The sequence below is a fragment of the Dasypus novemcinctus genome, chromosome 3 (assembly GCF_030445035.2).
Source record: "Dasypus novemcinctus isolate mDasNov1 chromosome 3, mDasNov1.1.hap2, whole genome shotgun sequence".
Taxonomy (NCBI): Eukaryota; Metazoa; Chordata; class Mammalia; order Cingulata; family Dasypodidae; genus Dasypus; species Dasypus novemcinctus.
The window spans coordinates 34,061,797-34,078,966 of NC_080675.1; the positions used below are offsets into that span (position 1 = coordinate 34,061,797).

The window sequence follows — 17,170 nt, forward strand, 5'->3', positions numbered from 1 at the left end:
GTTATGAAAATTGAATGGGAAAATTTATGTAAACTACATAGGACAAAACCCGGCATGTAATTGGTGCTCAATAGCTTTTTTTTTTTTTTTTTACTTTAATTTTGGAGAAATTTTAGATTTATATTTACAGAAAATGACACTGAAAGTACAGGTAATTCTCATATAACCCCCCACCTACACACCCACACACATTGTTACCCTATTATCGCTCTTTTAGATTAGAATGGTACATTTGCTACAGTTGATGAACCAATATTGAAGCATTGCTACAATCAAAGTCTATAGTTTACATTTTTTTAAAGAGTTATTTCTTTCCTCTTCCCCACCCCACCCCCAGTTGTCTGCTCTCTGTGTCCATTCACTGTGTGCTCTTCTGTGTCTGCTTCTATTCTTATCAGTGGCACGGGAATCTGTGTCTCTTTTTGTTGTGTCATCTTGCTGCATCAGCTCTCCGTGTGTGTGGCGCCACTCCTGGGCAGGCTGGACTTTCTTTCGTGCTGGGCGGCTCTCCTTACGGGGTACTCTCCTTGTGCGTGGGGCTCCCCTACACGGGGGACACCCCTGCGTGGCACGGCACTCCTTGCGCGCATCAGCAGTGCGCATGGGCCAGCTCCACACAGGTCAAGGAGTCCTGGGTTTGAACCGTGGACCTCCCATGTGGTAGGCAGATGCTCTATCCACTGAGCCAATTCCGCTTCCCTGTAGTTTACATTTTATGCTGTATAGTGCCGTAGGCCTTGACAAATGTGAAATGTCATGTGTTCATCGCTGCAGTATTATATAGAAGAATTTTACCTCCAAATATGCCCTGTCCCACCCATTCATTGCCCCTCCCTTCTGAGCCCCTGGAAACCACTATCTTTATATCAGTGTTACAAGTTCTTTGATTAACACAAGATAACACCCAGACTAACAACTAATCTTTGGTCCTTGGCCACACCCACCTCCTCTCCCATGCCCAAAGATTGTTCATTCCCCAATCCCGAAGGACCAGGGATGACATGTTAGTAACTATTCAGTTTAGCACTTAGTTGTATGCTGTTTCAAACCAAGGGAGTCGGGGATAACTTGCTGGCATGATCACAGGAAGAGGTGTCTCAGTAATGATAACCGCAGCATCTACACTATGTTGAGCGCTGGTTACGCGCCAGGTTAAAGGCCTCCCTCGCCCACCTCTGGGTCAGGAACCATCAGCCCAGCAATTCACCAATGCAACGTGGAGATAACACATGGCCTGAGGGTAATTTGAAATGAAGGACAAGTACTAGTACAAGGGTTTTAGTTTATTTACTTATTTATTTTTGTTTTGTTTTGGTCAGCATAAGTAGAAACTAGACGCCAGAGAACAGGAAGGTACAGATTTGCCAAGGTTTCTCCAGCCTTGTCTAGGTGGAAAGGTGTTCTGATTCTTTCCTGAACAAAAACTATGAAATTTACCAGGTGGAGCAGTGAGGCCAACCAGAAGCCCCCTGCAGTTTAGGATCTGGTAGCTCTGTCAAATCCCCCCACCAGACCTGAATGAGGATTGGGATCAAGAGGCCCGTCTGCTTGGAGGGCTGGACTGACAGTGCTGGTCTCCTTGTTAGGTGGCGCAAAACAAGACTGGGTGACTCCCGGCTCCATGCCTTATGAGCCGGACAAGTTTAACCTCTCTGAGCCTCGGTTTTCTTATTTGTGAAATGAGGATAATAATACTTGTCTCACAGCTTACCCTTGAGGATCAAACAAAGCAGCGTATCTCAAGAGCATAGTATAGTGTCTGATACTTGGCACAAATAATAGCTCTTATGCCCTTCCTTATCTTGGGACATACAAATTGCTTTGTAAGCCCTTCCTTTTCTAGTCGCTTCACTTTTTAGATCTTTTTATTTTGTTCTGTTTTCTTCTAAGTTCCTGAGATAAGCTTCTTTTGAAAAGTGCTGACCATGTCTTGAATGAACTTTGGGGAAATGAGTATGTCCGTTTGAGCCCAGTCGTGATGGTAGCAGTTGGGGATCTGGGGAAACTGAGGCAGATGGTGAAGCAAAGCTGAGAAGTGGGCTACGTGGGATGGTGGGAAGTTTAGATTTTGTTTTCTTCTCATATGTGGGTATTAACCCATGGTCTTGCTTGTCCAACAAATTATAAACCCCTTGGTTAAGATTTTTAATCTCTGCCTGTTTCCCTATCGGTAAAAAGAAAAAGTAACGATATCAACCTCACAGGGTTGTTATGGGGATTAAAAGAGAATAAGACACAGAAAGCCCTTCCTGAAAAGCCTGGCAAATAGTTTGTGCTCAACAGGTATTGACTTTTACTCTTTCATGGTGTCCATGACGCTTCGCATTGCTGGGCACACAGGGACGCTCCCTGAGTCCTGCGTTCCACCCCCAGGAATCAGTGCTCTGACTCCCTGTGGTCAAGCCCAAGTCCAGCCCTGCCGTCTGATTCAGTCGGGAGCTGATGCTGAAAGCAGCTGATGCTGCTTGTGTTCTCTGAGTTTTTTCTGTATTGGCAGTGTAAAGGGGGCCAGGTTACAGCCTTGCTTAATGAGGAAAGCAGGACCAAGCTGCCGCCCGAGCGCAAAGCTGCAGAGCCCAGTCCTTCCTCTGCGGGAGTCGCTGGCTTGCCCAGGCCCTGTGTGAGATCTGACTTCCCTCTTCCCATTTTCTCTTTGCTGGAGAATAATTTTGCCTACCTCAGGCCCTTGCCACCCACTATCCAGTCCAATCTCTAGCTTGGAAATGGGGCTTGAAACCTTTGGAAACTACCCCACCCATCAAGCACCCGATTTTGAAAGTCCCTCATTACTTCCCCAATTCCCCTTTCTCTCGCCCTGATCCATCAAGTGTGTCCATGGCTAATTAAATGAAAGCTGAGGTCTTGACCTTCATTTTCCCCATTTAACCATTTCTACAGTCCTACGAAGTAGCTCTTAGTCATCTCATTTTTACCAAGAAGGAAGCAGAGTCTCAGAGAGGTTAAGATCTTTACTGGAGATCAGTCCTGCACTCTTGTTCCTTTATACCTGTATACACCCTGGGGGAAGGTGGCAGGTGTGCGAAGCTCCCGGAACTGTATGCCCAGATGAGGGGCAGAAAAGAGAGGTGGAAAGAAGGCTGTTGCTCAATCAGTCTTGGCTGATGAAACCACCTTCCAGACCCTAAGGGACTCTTCTCTCTCAGATGCTACTGATTCAAGCTCAGAGGTGACTGCCTCTGCCTCCCCCTTCATCTACAGAAACTTCCCACCAGCGGGATCCAGTTGGCCTTGACCCCTCGCAGAGCTGCTAAGGGGACTGCACTGCCTGCACTGCCTGCCCCCTTTGGGGGAGGGAGGGTCCTTGGTTGGGCTGTTGTCTCCAGGCTGGTGGCTGCCCCTGCCTTTTGCCCCAGGAACTGCTGACAGGCCAGCATGGGTCTCCAGAGAGGACAGACCCCCGGGGTTAGATGAGGTCCAGCTGGGTTGGGGCAGGAAAATCCCAGCCTCCTCTCCAGGCAGACTGAGCCTCAGCTTCGACTCCTCTCCCCTTTCCCATCACCAGCTCTCTCCTACTTCCTGGGCCGAAGCTGTTGATGTCTTGCAGGCGCCTCCTCCCCGGCCCCTTGCCCTGGCAGCCCTGCTTTGAGGACCAGCCGAGTCTTCCCTGGTAGCTGCCCTCTCAGTCGGGAATAGTAGCTGCGGATGTCAGGAGATGCCGCCACTCCCCAGGGCTTGGGAAAATACCCGGCACTTGACCCTGACCCCTGGGTGGAGAGGAATGTCGAAGCCTGAGCTGGAGAGGGATCTGCTGTCCTGGCAGGCCGCCCAGCCTGTGCCTCAGGGTGCCTGATGGGGACTCACTCCTCTCAGCACTGGGGGAAGGGAGGGGCGACTGAGGGCCCCAGGGACAGATGAGAGGCAAAAGCTCATCCCTGGAGGCCTGCCCCCCAGGCCAGAGTCCTGGGCTGGCTCTCGAGGTCGCTCCCTCCTTCTCGAAGTGTTAAGGCGGGCAGCGTCCTTGGGAGCCTGTCGGCAGATCACCGGTGAGCCATCCTTCTCTCCGGGGAGGCTGGATTAGTGCCCAGGGTTAACGGAGAGGGCACTAGGGGCAGGTGACGGTTGAGTCTCAGCCTTATCTGAAAATGACACGTGAGGCTGGATTAGTGGTTTTCCAACTGTCTTCTCACAAGCCGGGGGTCCTCAGAGGTGCCTCAGAGGCCTCAAGGCAAGGCGCAGGGTGTGTGTGTCTGGGGCAGGGGCTGGTGTGGTGTGCGGGGCGCCGGCCCTGATCTCGGCCCGTCTTCAACAGAGCAGCTCTCCAGTTGCTTGCTTTCACTTTTGAATCTGGCCTAAAGGCCTGGCAGGCTGCTCTCGGGATCCTTCAGCCTTCACCTTGGGCCTCCCGGCTCGCTTTGCTCACCACAGTGGTCTCCTGGAACCTCCTTGAACAGAAGCGTTTTCCTACTTTGGGCTTTTACTCTGATACCTCCTACTTGGACTGTTCTCCCAAACTCTTTGTGCCCCTCAGATCTCAGCTCAAATGGCACTTGTTTGGAGATGCCTTTCCCGGCACCTCCAGTCTTCGGTCCTAGCAATACACATCTCTTTTATAGCTCTATTTCAATGGCAAGTCATTTACTGATTGACTTATCTAGTTATTTGTTCACTTATCTGTCTCCCACTTGACTGAAATCTCATGAGGGCAGGTCTCGGGTCTGTACCGTGCCACAGGTCCTAGCACAGAGCTCGGCACACAGTGGGTACTCAGCAGATATGCTGAAATGCTCAAAGACAGCATAAGTACAACGGTTTATGCTGTTGTGGGAAGAAAAGCTGTTGAATTCCTGGCTTAGAGGCTCTCTCAGAACTGGCAATTCTGCATTCACATTCTTAAAACTCAGATGCAGTCACTTTGGCCACCAAAATCTTTCTGCCTCTCCCCAGTGAAACCTTTCCTGGCCCTTTCTAAACTTTTAGGGTGCTCAGAATGGGGTGAAGTGGACAGCAATGGGAAGGAAAACAAAGGAATTGCAAGAAAGGCAGGGCCGCTGCCCTTCCCACCACCCTGGAGAAAGGGGTGGGGGCAGGGAGGACGCCCCTGTGCTGGGGGAAGGGGCCAGGGCCCAGTGGTCAGGCCTCCTCTCCGTTCTGGGTCGCAGGGGTTTTGCTTGTTCCAGGGCACACCTGTCCCACATCCGCTGAGCAGCTTGGCAGGGGCGGGGTGGGCAGCCTCTCCAGCCACGGTGACCACAACTCAGGCCAGCTGTTTCCTTGCCTTTGAATCAGTGGCTGACCCTGTCCTGTCCCCAGCTTGTTCCAAGCAGCCTGGGAGACTTCCAAGCATGTCTTTTCCAGGCCAGATGTGTGTCCACTGGCTGTGAATTCTTGCCTGGAGAACAGGTGGGTGGTAATGACTCTAGCAGGAGCCGAGCATGACTGGAAGCTAAGGAGACAATTTTATCGAGATTCAAGAACAGAAACAGCATTCTTTCCCTGAGCTTACTTTTATAGGGGGAGAGGGAGCTGGAATCCAGGACTGGAGCAAGGGCCTTGGTGCCATGGCAGACTCTGGAACATCCTCGAAATTCCCATACCCCACCCCACTCATTGCCCTTCTCTCTAAACTGACATCCCATGTGTAGTGAGCATCTGTTCTGCGCATAAGCACGGCACTCCTTCCCCTTCCTTGGCTAACAGAAATTCAGTTTTCCTTTGGGGAACTCTACCTCCCCAATTCCATATGTTCCTGTTGGGGCGGCCAACCCTGGGGACCCTCCTCCTACTCCACCTTCAAAGGGTAGGCACAGGACCGAAGGTATGTCCATCAAACTCTCTCCAGGAGAATTTGAACCTAGAGTAGAACCATACACTGGCAATGAAGGTGGGTGGCTCAGAATCATCCAAAGGTTTTGCCAAGGTCCATCGGAGAGTCCTGTCACCTGGACCTCCCGAGCTGCCCTGGACCTTGGCTTCCTGGCCCTGGTTGTCAAATGCCTCTTTCAGAATCCTGCATCTTTCCAATAAATTAATCCCCCCTCCTTAAGTCTGCCCAAGTCAGCTTCTGTAACTTGCAACCAAAGCCGATACATTTCCCATTTGCTTGTATCGCAGACCCTTTGCAGGCCCTCTCTCGTCCTCACATTCTACCTGCGAACCCCTTCACTTTCCATGCCCTGAAAACTTTAATGGCCTCTACCCTTTTTCTCCTATCAAGATCTACTCTCAGGAAAGGGTCCACACCCATCATTTGTGCTTCAGAGTGAATGAAAACATTTGTGTTGGCTCTCCAAGGGGCAGATGTATGCCCAGCCCTATTTCTAAGTGTTGGCCGAGTGCCTTTGCCTCTTGTTTCAGGAATTGGAAGTGCTTGGGAAGAGGTAGAAGAGGTACTTCAGGGGATAGTACAGGGGATAGTGGGCCTCCCAATACACCCCCCCACCCCACCCCCGTGAGCCCTGAACACTTCTCTTCTGCACTCCTTAGTCATTGGTGTGCAATGGGAATTACCTTGTCCCAGCACTGGTGGGTCTGTTCAGCAGCGTTCATGTCTGTCCTCCACGTATTATCCCCTGGCACTCATTAAGTGTTGTCCCCACTGGAATTACCCGTTTGAATCGGTAAGGACTTGATTCAGTGCATTTGAGCAATTACAGTGTGAAAGGTCCTAAGCCAGCTGTCTGGATACAAAATGCATAAATTGTCCAAGGTCGCAGTCTTGAGCAAATAGACCCTGCCCTACCATGTCTCCTACTGAGCTGAGTGCTATGGAACAACCCAGTCAAGTGCCCTCTGACCACAAAGGAAGGAGGTCTGCAGAGAGGAGGGGACCGGGATCCAATCCACCTGGCTTCTCTTCCTTGGTTTGTATGTAAATTAGGATCCTATGGTTATAAGTGACAGTAAGGATTTTGACTAATTTGTATATAAAAAAGGAATGGAGTATTTAATTTTTCAGCTGTTAAAACAAATACCCTACAATGGGTTGGCTTAAACAACAGGAATTTATTGGTTCATGGTTTTGAGGCTAGGAGAAGGCCAAGCTTGAGGTGTCAGCAAGGTGATACTTTCTCCCCAAAGACTCTTGTATTCTCTGGCTGGCTGCTGGCGCTCCTTGGCGCTTGGCTCTTCTGTCACATGACAATGAACATGGCAGTGTGTATTAGTCTGCCAAAAGGGGTGCTGATGTGAAGTACCAGAAGTCTGTTGGCTTTTATAAAGGGTATTTATTTGGGATAAAACCTTACAGTTACAAGGCCCTAAAAGTCTAACTCAAGATACTGTAGGAGGACTTTCTCACCAAAGTCAGCTGCCACATGTCGAAGCAATATGGCGGGTGATCTCTGCCTGTCTCTCCTTCCTCTTCCTCTTAAGGCTCCATGGGCCCAGCTTCTTCTGATCTCAGCTATAGACTGGTATAGGGCTTTTCTCTCAGGGCTTCCTAAGTCAGTCTGACATAGTGCTCATTTCTTTCCAGGCTTCCTCAATGCCTCAGCTACTCGACTGCAAACTATCAGGCAAAAGGCTCATCTCTCCTTGGGGCTCCAGGATCAAAACTGACAAAGTTCTCTCTCTCTTCCTCTTGTGTCTTTTTATTTTAAGATTCATTTTTTATTTATTTCTCTCCCATTCCTTCCCCTCCCCCCCCAGTTGTCTGCTCCGTGTCCATTTGCCGTGTGTTCTTCTGTGTCCACTTGCACTCTTGTCAGTGGCACCGAGAATCTGTGTCTCTTTTTGTTGCATCATCTTGCTGCATCAGTTCTCCATGTGCAGCGCCACTACTGGGCAGACTGCACTTTTTTCCCATAGGGTGGCTCTCCTTATGGGGCGTACTCCTTGCGTGTGGGGCTCCTCTATGTGGGGGACACCCTTGCGTGGAATGGCTCTCCTTGCACGCATCAGCACTGCACGTGAGCCAGCTCATCACATGAGTCCGGAGGCCCTGGGTTTGAACCCTGGACCTCCCATGTGGTAGGCCGATGCTCTATCTGTTGAGCCAAATCTGTTTTCCTCTCTTGTGTCTTCTTGAGCGATTGCCCATTTATATCAGCCCACCAGGGGGGTGGGGACTTAACCTGAGTCATACCTTACTGATATGGTCAAATCAAAGGCCCTAAATTGATTTGATAAAGAAAACTCAAAATTTTAAAATTTAATTCAGTCAAAAGTTTCCACACCCAGAGGAACAGAACAGTTTACAAACATAATCCTTTTTTTTTCGGGGGTGGGGGGGTGTTCATAAAAATCTCAAACAACCACACAGTGTCTTCTCCTTTCTCTTCTGAGCCCCCATGTTACTTCAGCTTCTGGATGTTCCCTATGCTACTCCTGTGTCCAAATTATTTTGCTTATAAGAACTTTAGTCAAATTGGATTAAGGCCCACCCTCATTCAGTTTGGGCCCACCTTAAATAATAATATCTCTAAAGGTCCCTATTTATAAATGGGTTCACACCCACAGGATCAGGGCTTGGAGACTTGAAATGCCTTTTGTGAGGGACACAATTCAATCCCCAACAGGGGCGTACCAGAAAAATCCTGGGAGCAAACATATTAGAAATAAGAACTGAATAGCTAGGCATTGAGAAGGCCAGGAATCCAGGCAATGCCTTGGACCATGTCCTTTTTGGGTGTTGCCATTGGATTGTTAAGTTATAACTGTGTGTCTCTGCTTTAGGGCCAAATCAAGGGAGAGAGAATCTGACAGTGCCAGCTTGGGTCATGTGCCTATGGCAGATACTGCAATTGGCTGTCTCACCAGAGCCATCTAGAAAGAGGAAGAGGAACTGATTCCCTAAAGGAAAAATACCAGAATAAGGAAGGTTAGATGTGCAGCAGGAAAAAAAAGGCAAAGCCTACTATATTCCACAGGCTGGGAGGGTGACACTCCTACCTGCTGAGTATAACTTGATTTAAGCTGTTCCCACAGAAACCAGGGACTAAGCTAGAGCCTATAATCAATTAAAATTTCTAGGTACAGAGCAGGTTTGGTGGTGGTTTGGTGCTATTTGTAGCCCTTTCCTATCTAAAACTGAATCCTTTCCTGTGATTGTGATCCTGTTGTAAGTAGGACCTTTTGACAAGGTTACTTCAGTTACGGTGTGTCCCAACCCAACCAGGATGGGTCTTAATCCTATTACTGGAGTCCTTTAAAAGCAGAATGAAATTCAGACAGATGGAGAAAGCCACAGAGGAAGTAGCCAGATGCTGAATATCTGTGAAACCCTGAGGAAAAGGGAGGGGCCAGGAGAGGCTGCCATATGCATTGTCATGTGACAGAGAAGTCCAGGACCAAGGATCACCAGCAGCAAGCCCCAGAATTCCAGTCCTAGAAAGAAAATATCACCTTGGTAATGTCTTGATTTGAACTTTTTCCCAGCCTCAAAACAGTGAGCTAAACAATTCCCATTGCTCTACTCTCTAAGCCAAACTCAACATGTAAATGCATTACCTTCCTCCCAGAGTGGGACATGACTCTTAGGGATGAGCCTCCCTGGCACCAAGGGATTACTACCAAGCACCAACTGGTAATGCAACTAGAAAAATACCTTGAATAAAATGGGGAAATTGTAAAGACAAGTGAGTTTATATGGCTAAGAGACTTCAAAATGAGTTGGGAGGTCATCAGAGGGGTTGCACTTAGGCACATTTCAGCAGGATCTCAGAGACAGACAGAGTTGATACAACCCCAGGTAGTGGTGCTCCTGAGGGCTACAGAGATACCTAGGCCCTATGGTCATGACAGATGGCTCTGGAGTTCAGTGCCTTGCCAGTGGGCCCTACTCTGGAATTTGTGCTCCTGAGTGTGATGCAGTTGGACTCAGATGTGACCTCTCTACTCATGACTCTTCTGTCACTTTTACTGAACGTGTGGTTGGTGCTGGGGTTGGTGTATGCTCAGGAGACTTGAATTTCTGGACTGTCTATGTGCCAGTTGGGCCCTGAGCCTTAGCAGGGTTGTAACACCTACTCTCCAGTTCGTTGGACTTTACCAGGCCAGCTGTCAGGGAGGTGAGGATGGTCAACCACAACACTAGGGAACTGAGAGAGTCTACAGTTGCAAGGAGGAGAATTCCATCCATCAGCCATGTGGAATCTAAGCCCCCTCTCAATTTAGAGATGGCGTGGATATTGCCATCCCAGCATCCACAGGATGGAGGAATAAAATAAGGATTAGAGTGGACTTACTGGTATTCTATAGAATTATTGTACCTCTAGCAATGGAAGAAATTATGTCATTGATGTGGAGACAGTGGCCGAAAGTAGGGAGAGGGAGAAAGAGGTGTGATATGGGGCATTTTTGGGACTTGGAGTTGTCCTGAATGATATTGCAGGGACAGATGCAGGACATTATATATCCTGCCATAACCCACTGAATGGACTGGGAGAGAGTGTAAACTACAGCATAAACATAATCCATGCTGTGTAGCAATGCTTCAAAATGTATTCATCAAATGCAATGAATATACAGTGGCAAGGTAATTTTTTCCATTTCTTCTTCAGTGTCCATGTGACAGCCAGGCCCTGAGCCTCAGCAGATTTGCAGTTCCTACCCTCTGGTTTATTGGACTTACCCTGGCCAGCTAACAGGGAGGTGAAGAAGATCAACCATCACACCAGGGAGCCGAGAGTGCCTATAACTGCAAGCAGGAGAATTGCATCCATCATCCGTGTGGAATCTAAGCCCCCTCTTGATGTAGAGAAAGACTGGGCATAACCATCCCAGGGTCCACAGGATGGAGGAATAGAGTATGGATTAGAGTGGACTTACCGGTGTTCTGCTGGGGAACTATTGTGATTAGTAAGGGAAGAAATTGTAATATTGATGTGGAGAAAGTGGCCATGGTAGCTGCTGATGGTAGGGAGAGGGAAGAAGAGATATGATGTGGGCACATTTTCAGGATTTGGAGTTGTCCTGGGTGGTGCTGCAAGGACAGATGCTGGACATTGTGTGTCCTGCCATGGCCCACTGGGTGGACTGGGGGAGAGTATGGACTACAATGTAGACCACTGTCCATGTGGTGCAGCAGTGCTCCAAAATGTATTCACCAGGTGCAGTGAATGTGCCATGATGATGGAAGAGGTAGCTGATGTGGGAGGAATGGGGTGAGGGGGGTGGGGGTATATGGGGACCCCATATTTTTTGAATGTAACATTTAAAAGAAAATAAAGAAGAGAAAAAATAAAAACAAATAAAAACAAATGCAAAGAATATACCACACTAATGAAAGAAGTTGTCAATGTGAGAGGAGTAGGGGGTGTGGGGAGTGGGGTATATGGGAACCTCTTAGATTTTTTAATGTCACATTTTGTGTGACCTATGTATCTTTAAAAAAAAATTCCCATTGTTTAAGCCACCCCATTGCATGGTATTTGCTTTAGCGGCAGGAAGCTATAACAGTTCCCTCACATTTCAGATGGACAAACTGAGGCCTCAGGAGGGGAGGTGATTTGTCCCTGGTCACAGCCTCAGTTCTAATATGCAGTCCACCTAGACGCTTCCCAGCCAGCCAGGGAGGGCGCAGAAACTCAGAGGAGGTCAGAGCGGATCCACAGCCTTCTGCCTCTGGAAGAAATTTTCCTTACCAGAAGTTTCCTCCAGGTACAGAAACCACTGGGAGGGTCCTAGGACCCTGCATGTGAAGGTTCATGAGGACATTCCACAAATATTTGCCCAACTGCGCCAGCCCCACCCTGGTGCTGTGAGACAGTCAGCTCCCCTATACTTCTAGCACCATGCCCAAGGTCCAAACACAAATGACACTTTTGAGTCCCTGGATCCTGCAACCCAGAGAGGGAAAAAAAAAAATACCTGCCAGAGCGATCTGATATCTCTCTGGAGCTGTGCCCAGCCCCTGCTTCTCACGGGCCTTTCTAAGTCTTCCCTTTCCTCCAGGGGCTCAGGAGTCTGCTGCAGAGAATGCCAGGCTTAGGTCTCTCTCTTTCTCCTACCCCGGCCAGATCCCTGCAGACCCAGGCAAGCCCTGGTGTTTATGGTCTATGAATACTTATGGCCATTTCGGTCTCTCTGGCAGGGGCAGGATTTGCCAAAGGGCTGTGGTCTAGGAGGACTCATCTACTCTGCCCGCCCTTATTAAAAGTCAGCCTGGGCGAGCAGATGTGGCTCACACGTTTGAGTGCCTGCTTCCCACATGGGAGGTCCCCGGTTCCATCCCCAGTGCCTCCTAAAAACAAAAGCAAACAAGAAGCAAACAAACAAACTAAAAACCAACACATGGGAGCCGATGTGGCTCAGTGGTTGAGTGCCAGCTTCCCACAAACAAGGTCCCGGGTTCAATTCCCAACCCCAGTACCCAAAAATAAAAAAATTAAAAAGTCAGCCTGCAGCTGCTGCTGACAACTCCCCCGAGGGCTTTTCCCTCCCCGGGGCTAGCAGGGTGCCTCTGTAGCCCCTCTGCCCTCCATCCGTCTAGACCACAGTCCTTTGGCATCTTTCTAATCTCCTTTCCTCTCCCTTCCCAAACCCTTCTCCTGCAAGTTCCAGCCTCTGGCCTGAGAACGCAGAGTGTGAGGAGAGGTCAGGCCCTGTTTCCACCCCGCTCCAAGCTCCCCGGTCCAGCTGGCACAGGGGAAGCCTTCCCCTTGCCGGCCCTCACATGCTGGGCTGTTTCCGCAGCTCCCAGCTCATTAGCACAGGTACGATAAGAGCCAGGCCTGCCTCCTGCCCAACACTGAGCTCACAGTTCCCGCGCCAGCGGGCCCTCCCCGCTGCCCGGCCCCAGCCCGCCTGCTTCCCACCCAGTCTAGCGCACTTGGCACGCAGCAGGCAGCCCGTCCCCCGCACAGGTCCCTTCTGTCTCTGTCTTTTTGGAAGGCTTCCCCTAGCCTGGCCCTCTTTCAAGGTCTGCTTAGGGATCTGATGGATTTAGCCAAACTTTCAGTCAACACTGGGCCAGGGTGAAAGTCCATCGGCAGGTTCTATTGCTGTGAGCCGAAGAGATCATGAACCCGAGGGCTGTCTTCGAGAAAAACATTACAACATCCCAGACTGATTCTCTTACCAAAGGAAATGGCACCTGAACCCATTTTAATTTGTAAAATCTCTTGCTATCTTGCTCCCTGCACACACACACACAAATCTTGCATGGCATTGAAATCTTTTCCACTGCACTTTTTAGTCAGCTCCCCTTTCCGTGGTCCTCAGTGACAGGGAAGAATTCTGGTCACTGTCTTTGACAATAACCAAACAAACTAAACAAATACCTTAATATGTATGAAGACCTGGTGGGATCTTCCCTTTGCCTCCTTTTTCTCCCGATTGAAGGGTTTCAAGACCTTTCTTCTGGCATATAAAGTGCCAATCCCTGGGGCTTCTTCATGACTTGACCTCTTGATGGGCCCTGAGCTAGCCTGACCTCTGCCCAGGACACTAGGAGCCTGTATCTCTAGCCTAGGTGAGGGTTGACATATGGTAGTGGGTTGTGAAATTAACTTAGTGAGTCACAACCAGCATTTTAAAAACAATGAACCAGAGAGAGAGCTAGAACACACAAGAAGCATCCCACAGAAGTGTGAGCCATTTCAGTTACAGAAACGTGTCTGTGTGTATTGAGTGGCAGTGTAAAATGTACTTCTTACTGTGGATTGTGGTTAAAAAGGTTGAAAGACACTGTTCTTAGCTGACCTGTGCTGCTGGTGCCATTTGGCATGTGTGTGTGGTGGGGAGATGTCACAGCCATCTGTGAGCCTGATGGGCTCTAGGACCCCTGGGGTTCAGGGCACATGGAGGGAAAGACCAGAGAAGGGAAAACCTGGAGCACTCTGTCGACTGGAATCTGTGAGGCTGGTGTTGGCTGTTGTTGAAAGAGAGGATGGGCTGAGCCTGCGTGACCCCTGAGGTCCCTTTTGACTCTAAGATTCTGCTTAGGCTGTGTTTTAGTTTCCCGGATGCTAAAACAAATATCATACAATGGGTTGGCTTAAACAATGGGAATTCATTGGCTCATGGTTTTGAGGCCAGAAGTCCAAACTGAGGCTTCAGCAAGGCAATGCTTTCTCCCTAGGGGCTGTGGTATTCGGGGCTGGCCGCCAGGGACCCTTGGTCCTTGGCTTTTCAGTCACAGGGCAAGGCACATGGAAGCTTCTTCTTTCTCTTCCAGGCTCCGTTGACTTCCAACCTGTGGCTGCCCTCCGTGGCACCTCTCTCTGTCTGACTGTTGCTCTGTTTGTAAAGGACTCCAGTAATCCAGGGTAAAGCCCGCTTTGGTTCAGTTGGGTGACACCTTAACTGAAGTAACAGCTTGAAGGGATCTTATTTACAACGGGTCCACACCCACCAGAATGCGGACCAAGACCAAGAACACATCAAAACTGGGGTACACAGTTCAATCCGCAGAGGCCGCAGCCCATGACGCCTCCCACAGGCTCTGACCCTCCATACGAGGAGCCATAGCTCTGGTGGCTCGTCACACGGGGTGCCCCCTGTGGTGGGGCATGCAGCCATCCGTATCAGTATTGTCATCCGTACAATGGGAGGGACACCCTCACTTCCCCAGTTGCAGATCTTGTCCTGAGACAAGAAAGAGCATTTGCTTTGACTCTGTGAGGCGGACTCAGGAGCACACACTTAACTCTTCCTTCAGCTCCATTACCCACCCCACTTGGCATATTCCTTGGAACTTTGGGGCAGTTTCCCTCATACCTAAGAATGAATGGACTGCAAGCTCAGTGAGAGGGCCTGGCACATAGAAAGTTTCCAAGAAATGTTTGCCGAAAGAATGAATTGTTTCTTGAGTGTCTGTTTTTTGGTGACCAGTCAGCACCACAGTGCCACACAGCTTTCCAAGTCCTTGAAAATAAGACACTTCTGACTTCAAGAAGTTCCAATGTTGGCTTTTATGTCTATACCACTGTGGCAGTTTGAAATTATTTTATGAATCCCTAAAAGAGAAAGATTATGTCTGTGGGCTGGTTCACTCCTGTGGGTATGAGCAACCTTTTCAATTGGACTTAGTCAGTGAGGCGTGACTCAGGCTGAGTCTCCGCCCTCTTGCTGGGTCTGAGAAAAAAGAGAGGGGATGTGGGAAAGTGTGGGAGGATGAAGGAATGGGGCATATGGGAATCCCTTATATTTTTTTATGTAACATTTATGTAATCTACAGCTTGTTTAAAAATAAAAAAAAATTATAAACAAAACAAAAAAAAAGAGGGGAGAAGATGTATCTCAGTGGTTGAGTGCCTTCTTTCCATGTACAGGTCCTGGGTTCAATCCCCAATACCTCCTAAACAAAACAAAACAACAAAAAACAGAGACACAGCAGAAAAGAGAGCTCTACCATTTTTTTATCCTGCCATGTGACAGAAAGGAGAGGCTCAAGCAGCTGAGGCCCTGGAAAGAGATGAGCCATTTGCCTGATAGCTTGCAGCTGAAATTGGGAAGAAAGCGGCGCATCTGAGCCTGAAAAAAAAACAAGGCCCCATAAGAGACAAGCCCTATGCCTGGTTGCCCTCAGCTGAGCTCTGGGAGATGGTACACCCTGGAGGGGAGGGAGAGACCAGTCAGAGACCGCCCGCCATCTTGCTTCAATATGTGGCAGTTGACTTGGTTGAGAAAGCACCTCTTATGGTGCCTTGAGTTGGACTTTTCATGACTTTGGAACTGTATTTACCCCAAAAAGTACCCTTTATAAAAGCCAACACATTTCTGATACTTTACATCAGCAGCCCTTTGGCAAACTAAAATAAGAATGATGGCCATTCCTGGTGGGTGACTAAGAGCATATTAAAAAAAGTCCCAACTAAGAATCCTGCATCAAATTCCTCTCTGAACCCACTCACATGCCAGGAAGTGTGAAGATAAAGAAGGATTGGCCTGGACACCAAAAGGTAGTCATAAAATGTGTTTTATCTTCTTCTCTTCTTATCTCAGGATCCTTCCTCATGATTATTGTGAATTTCACTTGCACTCTCTCCTTTCCATATCTTACCTCTGGGAGAATGTCAGACAAGCATGAGGCAGAGACACCAAGGCAGCTGTGGGAATGGCTTTTAGGCACATATTTAAAAATGAGTCTCTTATGCTATCTCTCTGGCCCTTCAGCCTCTTTTTCCCTGGTCTTCCAGGATTACTCACTTCTCACTGACTTTGTTGAAACACTGCTGTGTGACAGCTGACTGCTGAGCTCATCACTCAAGGGAGCCCTCAGTGGTTGAAGGACTCCTGGCCAACAGCAGGGAGGACCCCAGGGCCTCAGGAGGCCAGGCCACTCTGCCTCCCCACAGGTCAAGCTCTCAGTGTCTCAGGTATGGAGCCTGAGGCCATGTGTGGAGAGGAGACCTTGGGCAAAAAGAGGTAATGTGATTTTAGGAACTCTCTGGGTTTTAATAGACTCAGACCCTCTTTAGAAGGTATCTCAGATGCTCTGCTTTCCTGTAGAAATTCTTTCTATATCACCATCTCCAGCTTTGCTTTGAATACTTCCAGTGTCAGAGAGCTCATTACTTAGCAGCGAGATCTGCCCTGTTGTTGGACAGCTCCAAATGTCGTATTTTACTGTTAGTGGAAATCTGTCTCCATATTTTTTCTCCTTCCTGATCCTGGGCCTGGAACAACACTGTGAACCCCACTGTGGCAGAGATGATACTGTTAACTTTCCATTTTATGTGGCAGCACAGTGACGTTGGATAGAGTGGTCCCTGCTTCCCTTCTTGCATCTCTTTTTTCCTTTGATTCTGTGTCATTTCCTCCTTCCACAACTGATATTTATTTATTTATTTATTTCTCTCCCCTTCCCCTGTGTTGTCTTTGTTCTCTATGTCCATTCGCTGTGTGTTCTTCTGTGTCCACTTATATTCTTTGCATGTGGCACCAGGAAAACTGTGTTGCTTTTTTCGTTGCGTCATCTTGCTGCATCAGATCTCCATGTGTGCGGCACCACTGCTGTGTGGGCTGCGCTTTTTTCACACAGGGTGGCTCTCCTTGCAGGGCACAGTCCGTGCGCGTGGGTACACCCCTGCATGGCATGGCAGTCCTTGTGCATGGCAGCACTGTGCGTGGGCCAGCTTGCCATATGCATCAGGAGGCCCTGGGTATCGAACCCTGGGCCCTCCATATGGCAGGCGGACACTCTACCGCCACAACTAGGTTGAGCCACAACCACTTCCCAATAGATATTTCTTTATTGCCTCCTTTGCAGAATTATTCTCCTTTCCCCAGCCTCCAAGTATTAAACCCTTAGCTCTCTCTCTTTTTT

General features: G+C 48.9%; 1 protein-coding gene across 8 annotated transcripts in view; it reads left to right on the forward strand.

Moving 5' to 3' along the window:
• The window catches only part of AREL1 (apoptosis resistant E3 ubiquitin protein ligase 1), an 86,265-nt gene extending 75,083 nt beyond the window's left edge, over positions 1-11,182 (forward strand). For all 8 annotated transcript variants that reach the window (XR_009184925.1, XR_009184931.1, XR_009184929.1 and 5 more), the window contains one exon: positions 10,461-11,182. The gene's annotated coding sequence lies outside the window, so the exon portion shown is untranslated. The remainder of the gene's footprint in view (positions 1-10,460) is intronic.
• Positions 11,183-17,170: the final 5,988 nt, after the last annotated feature.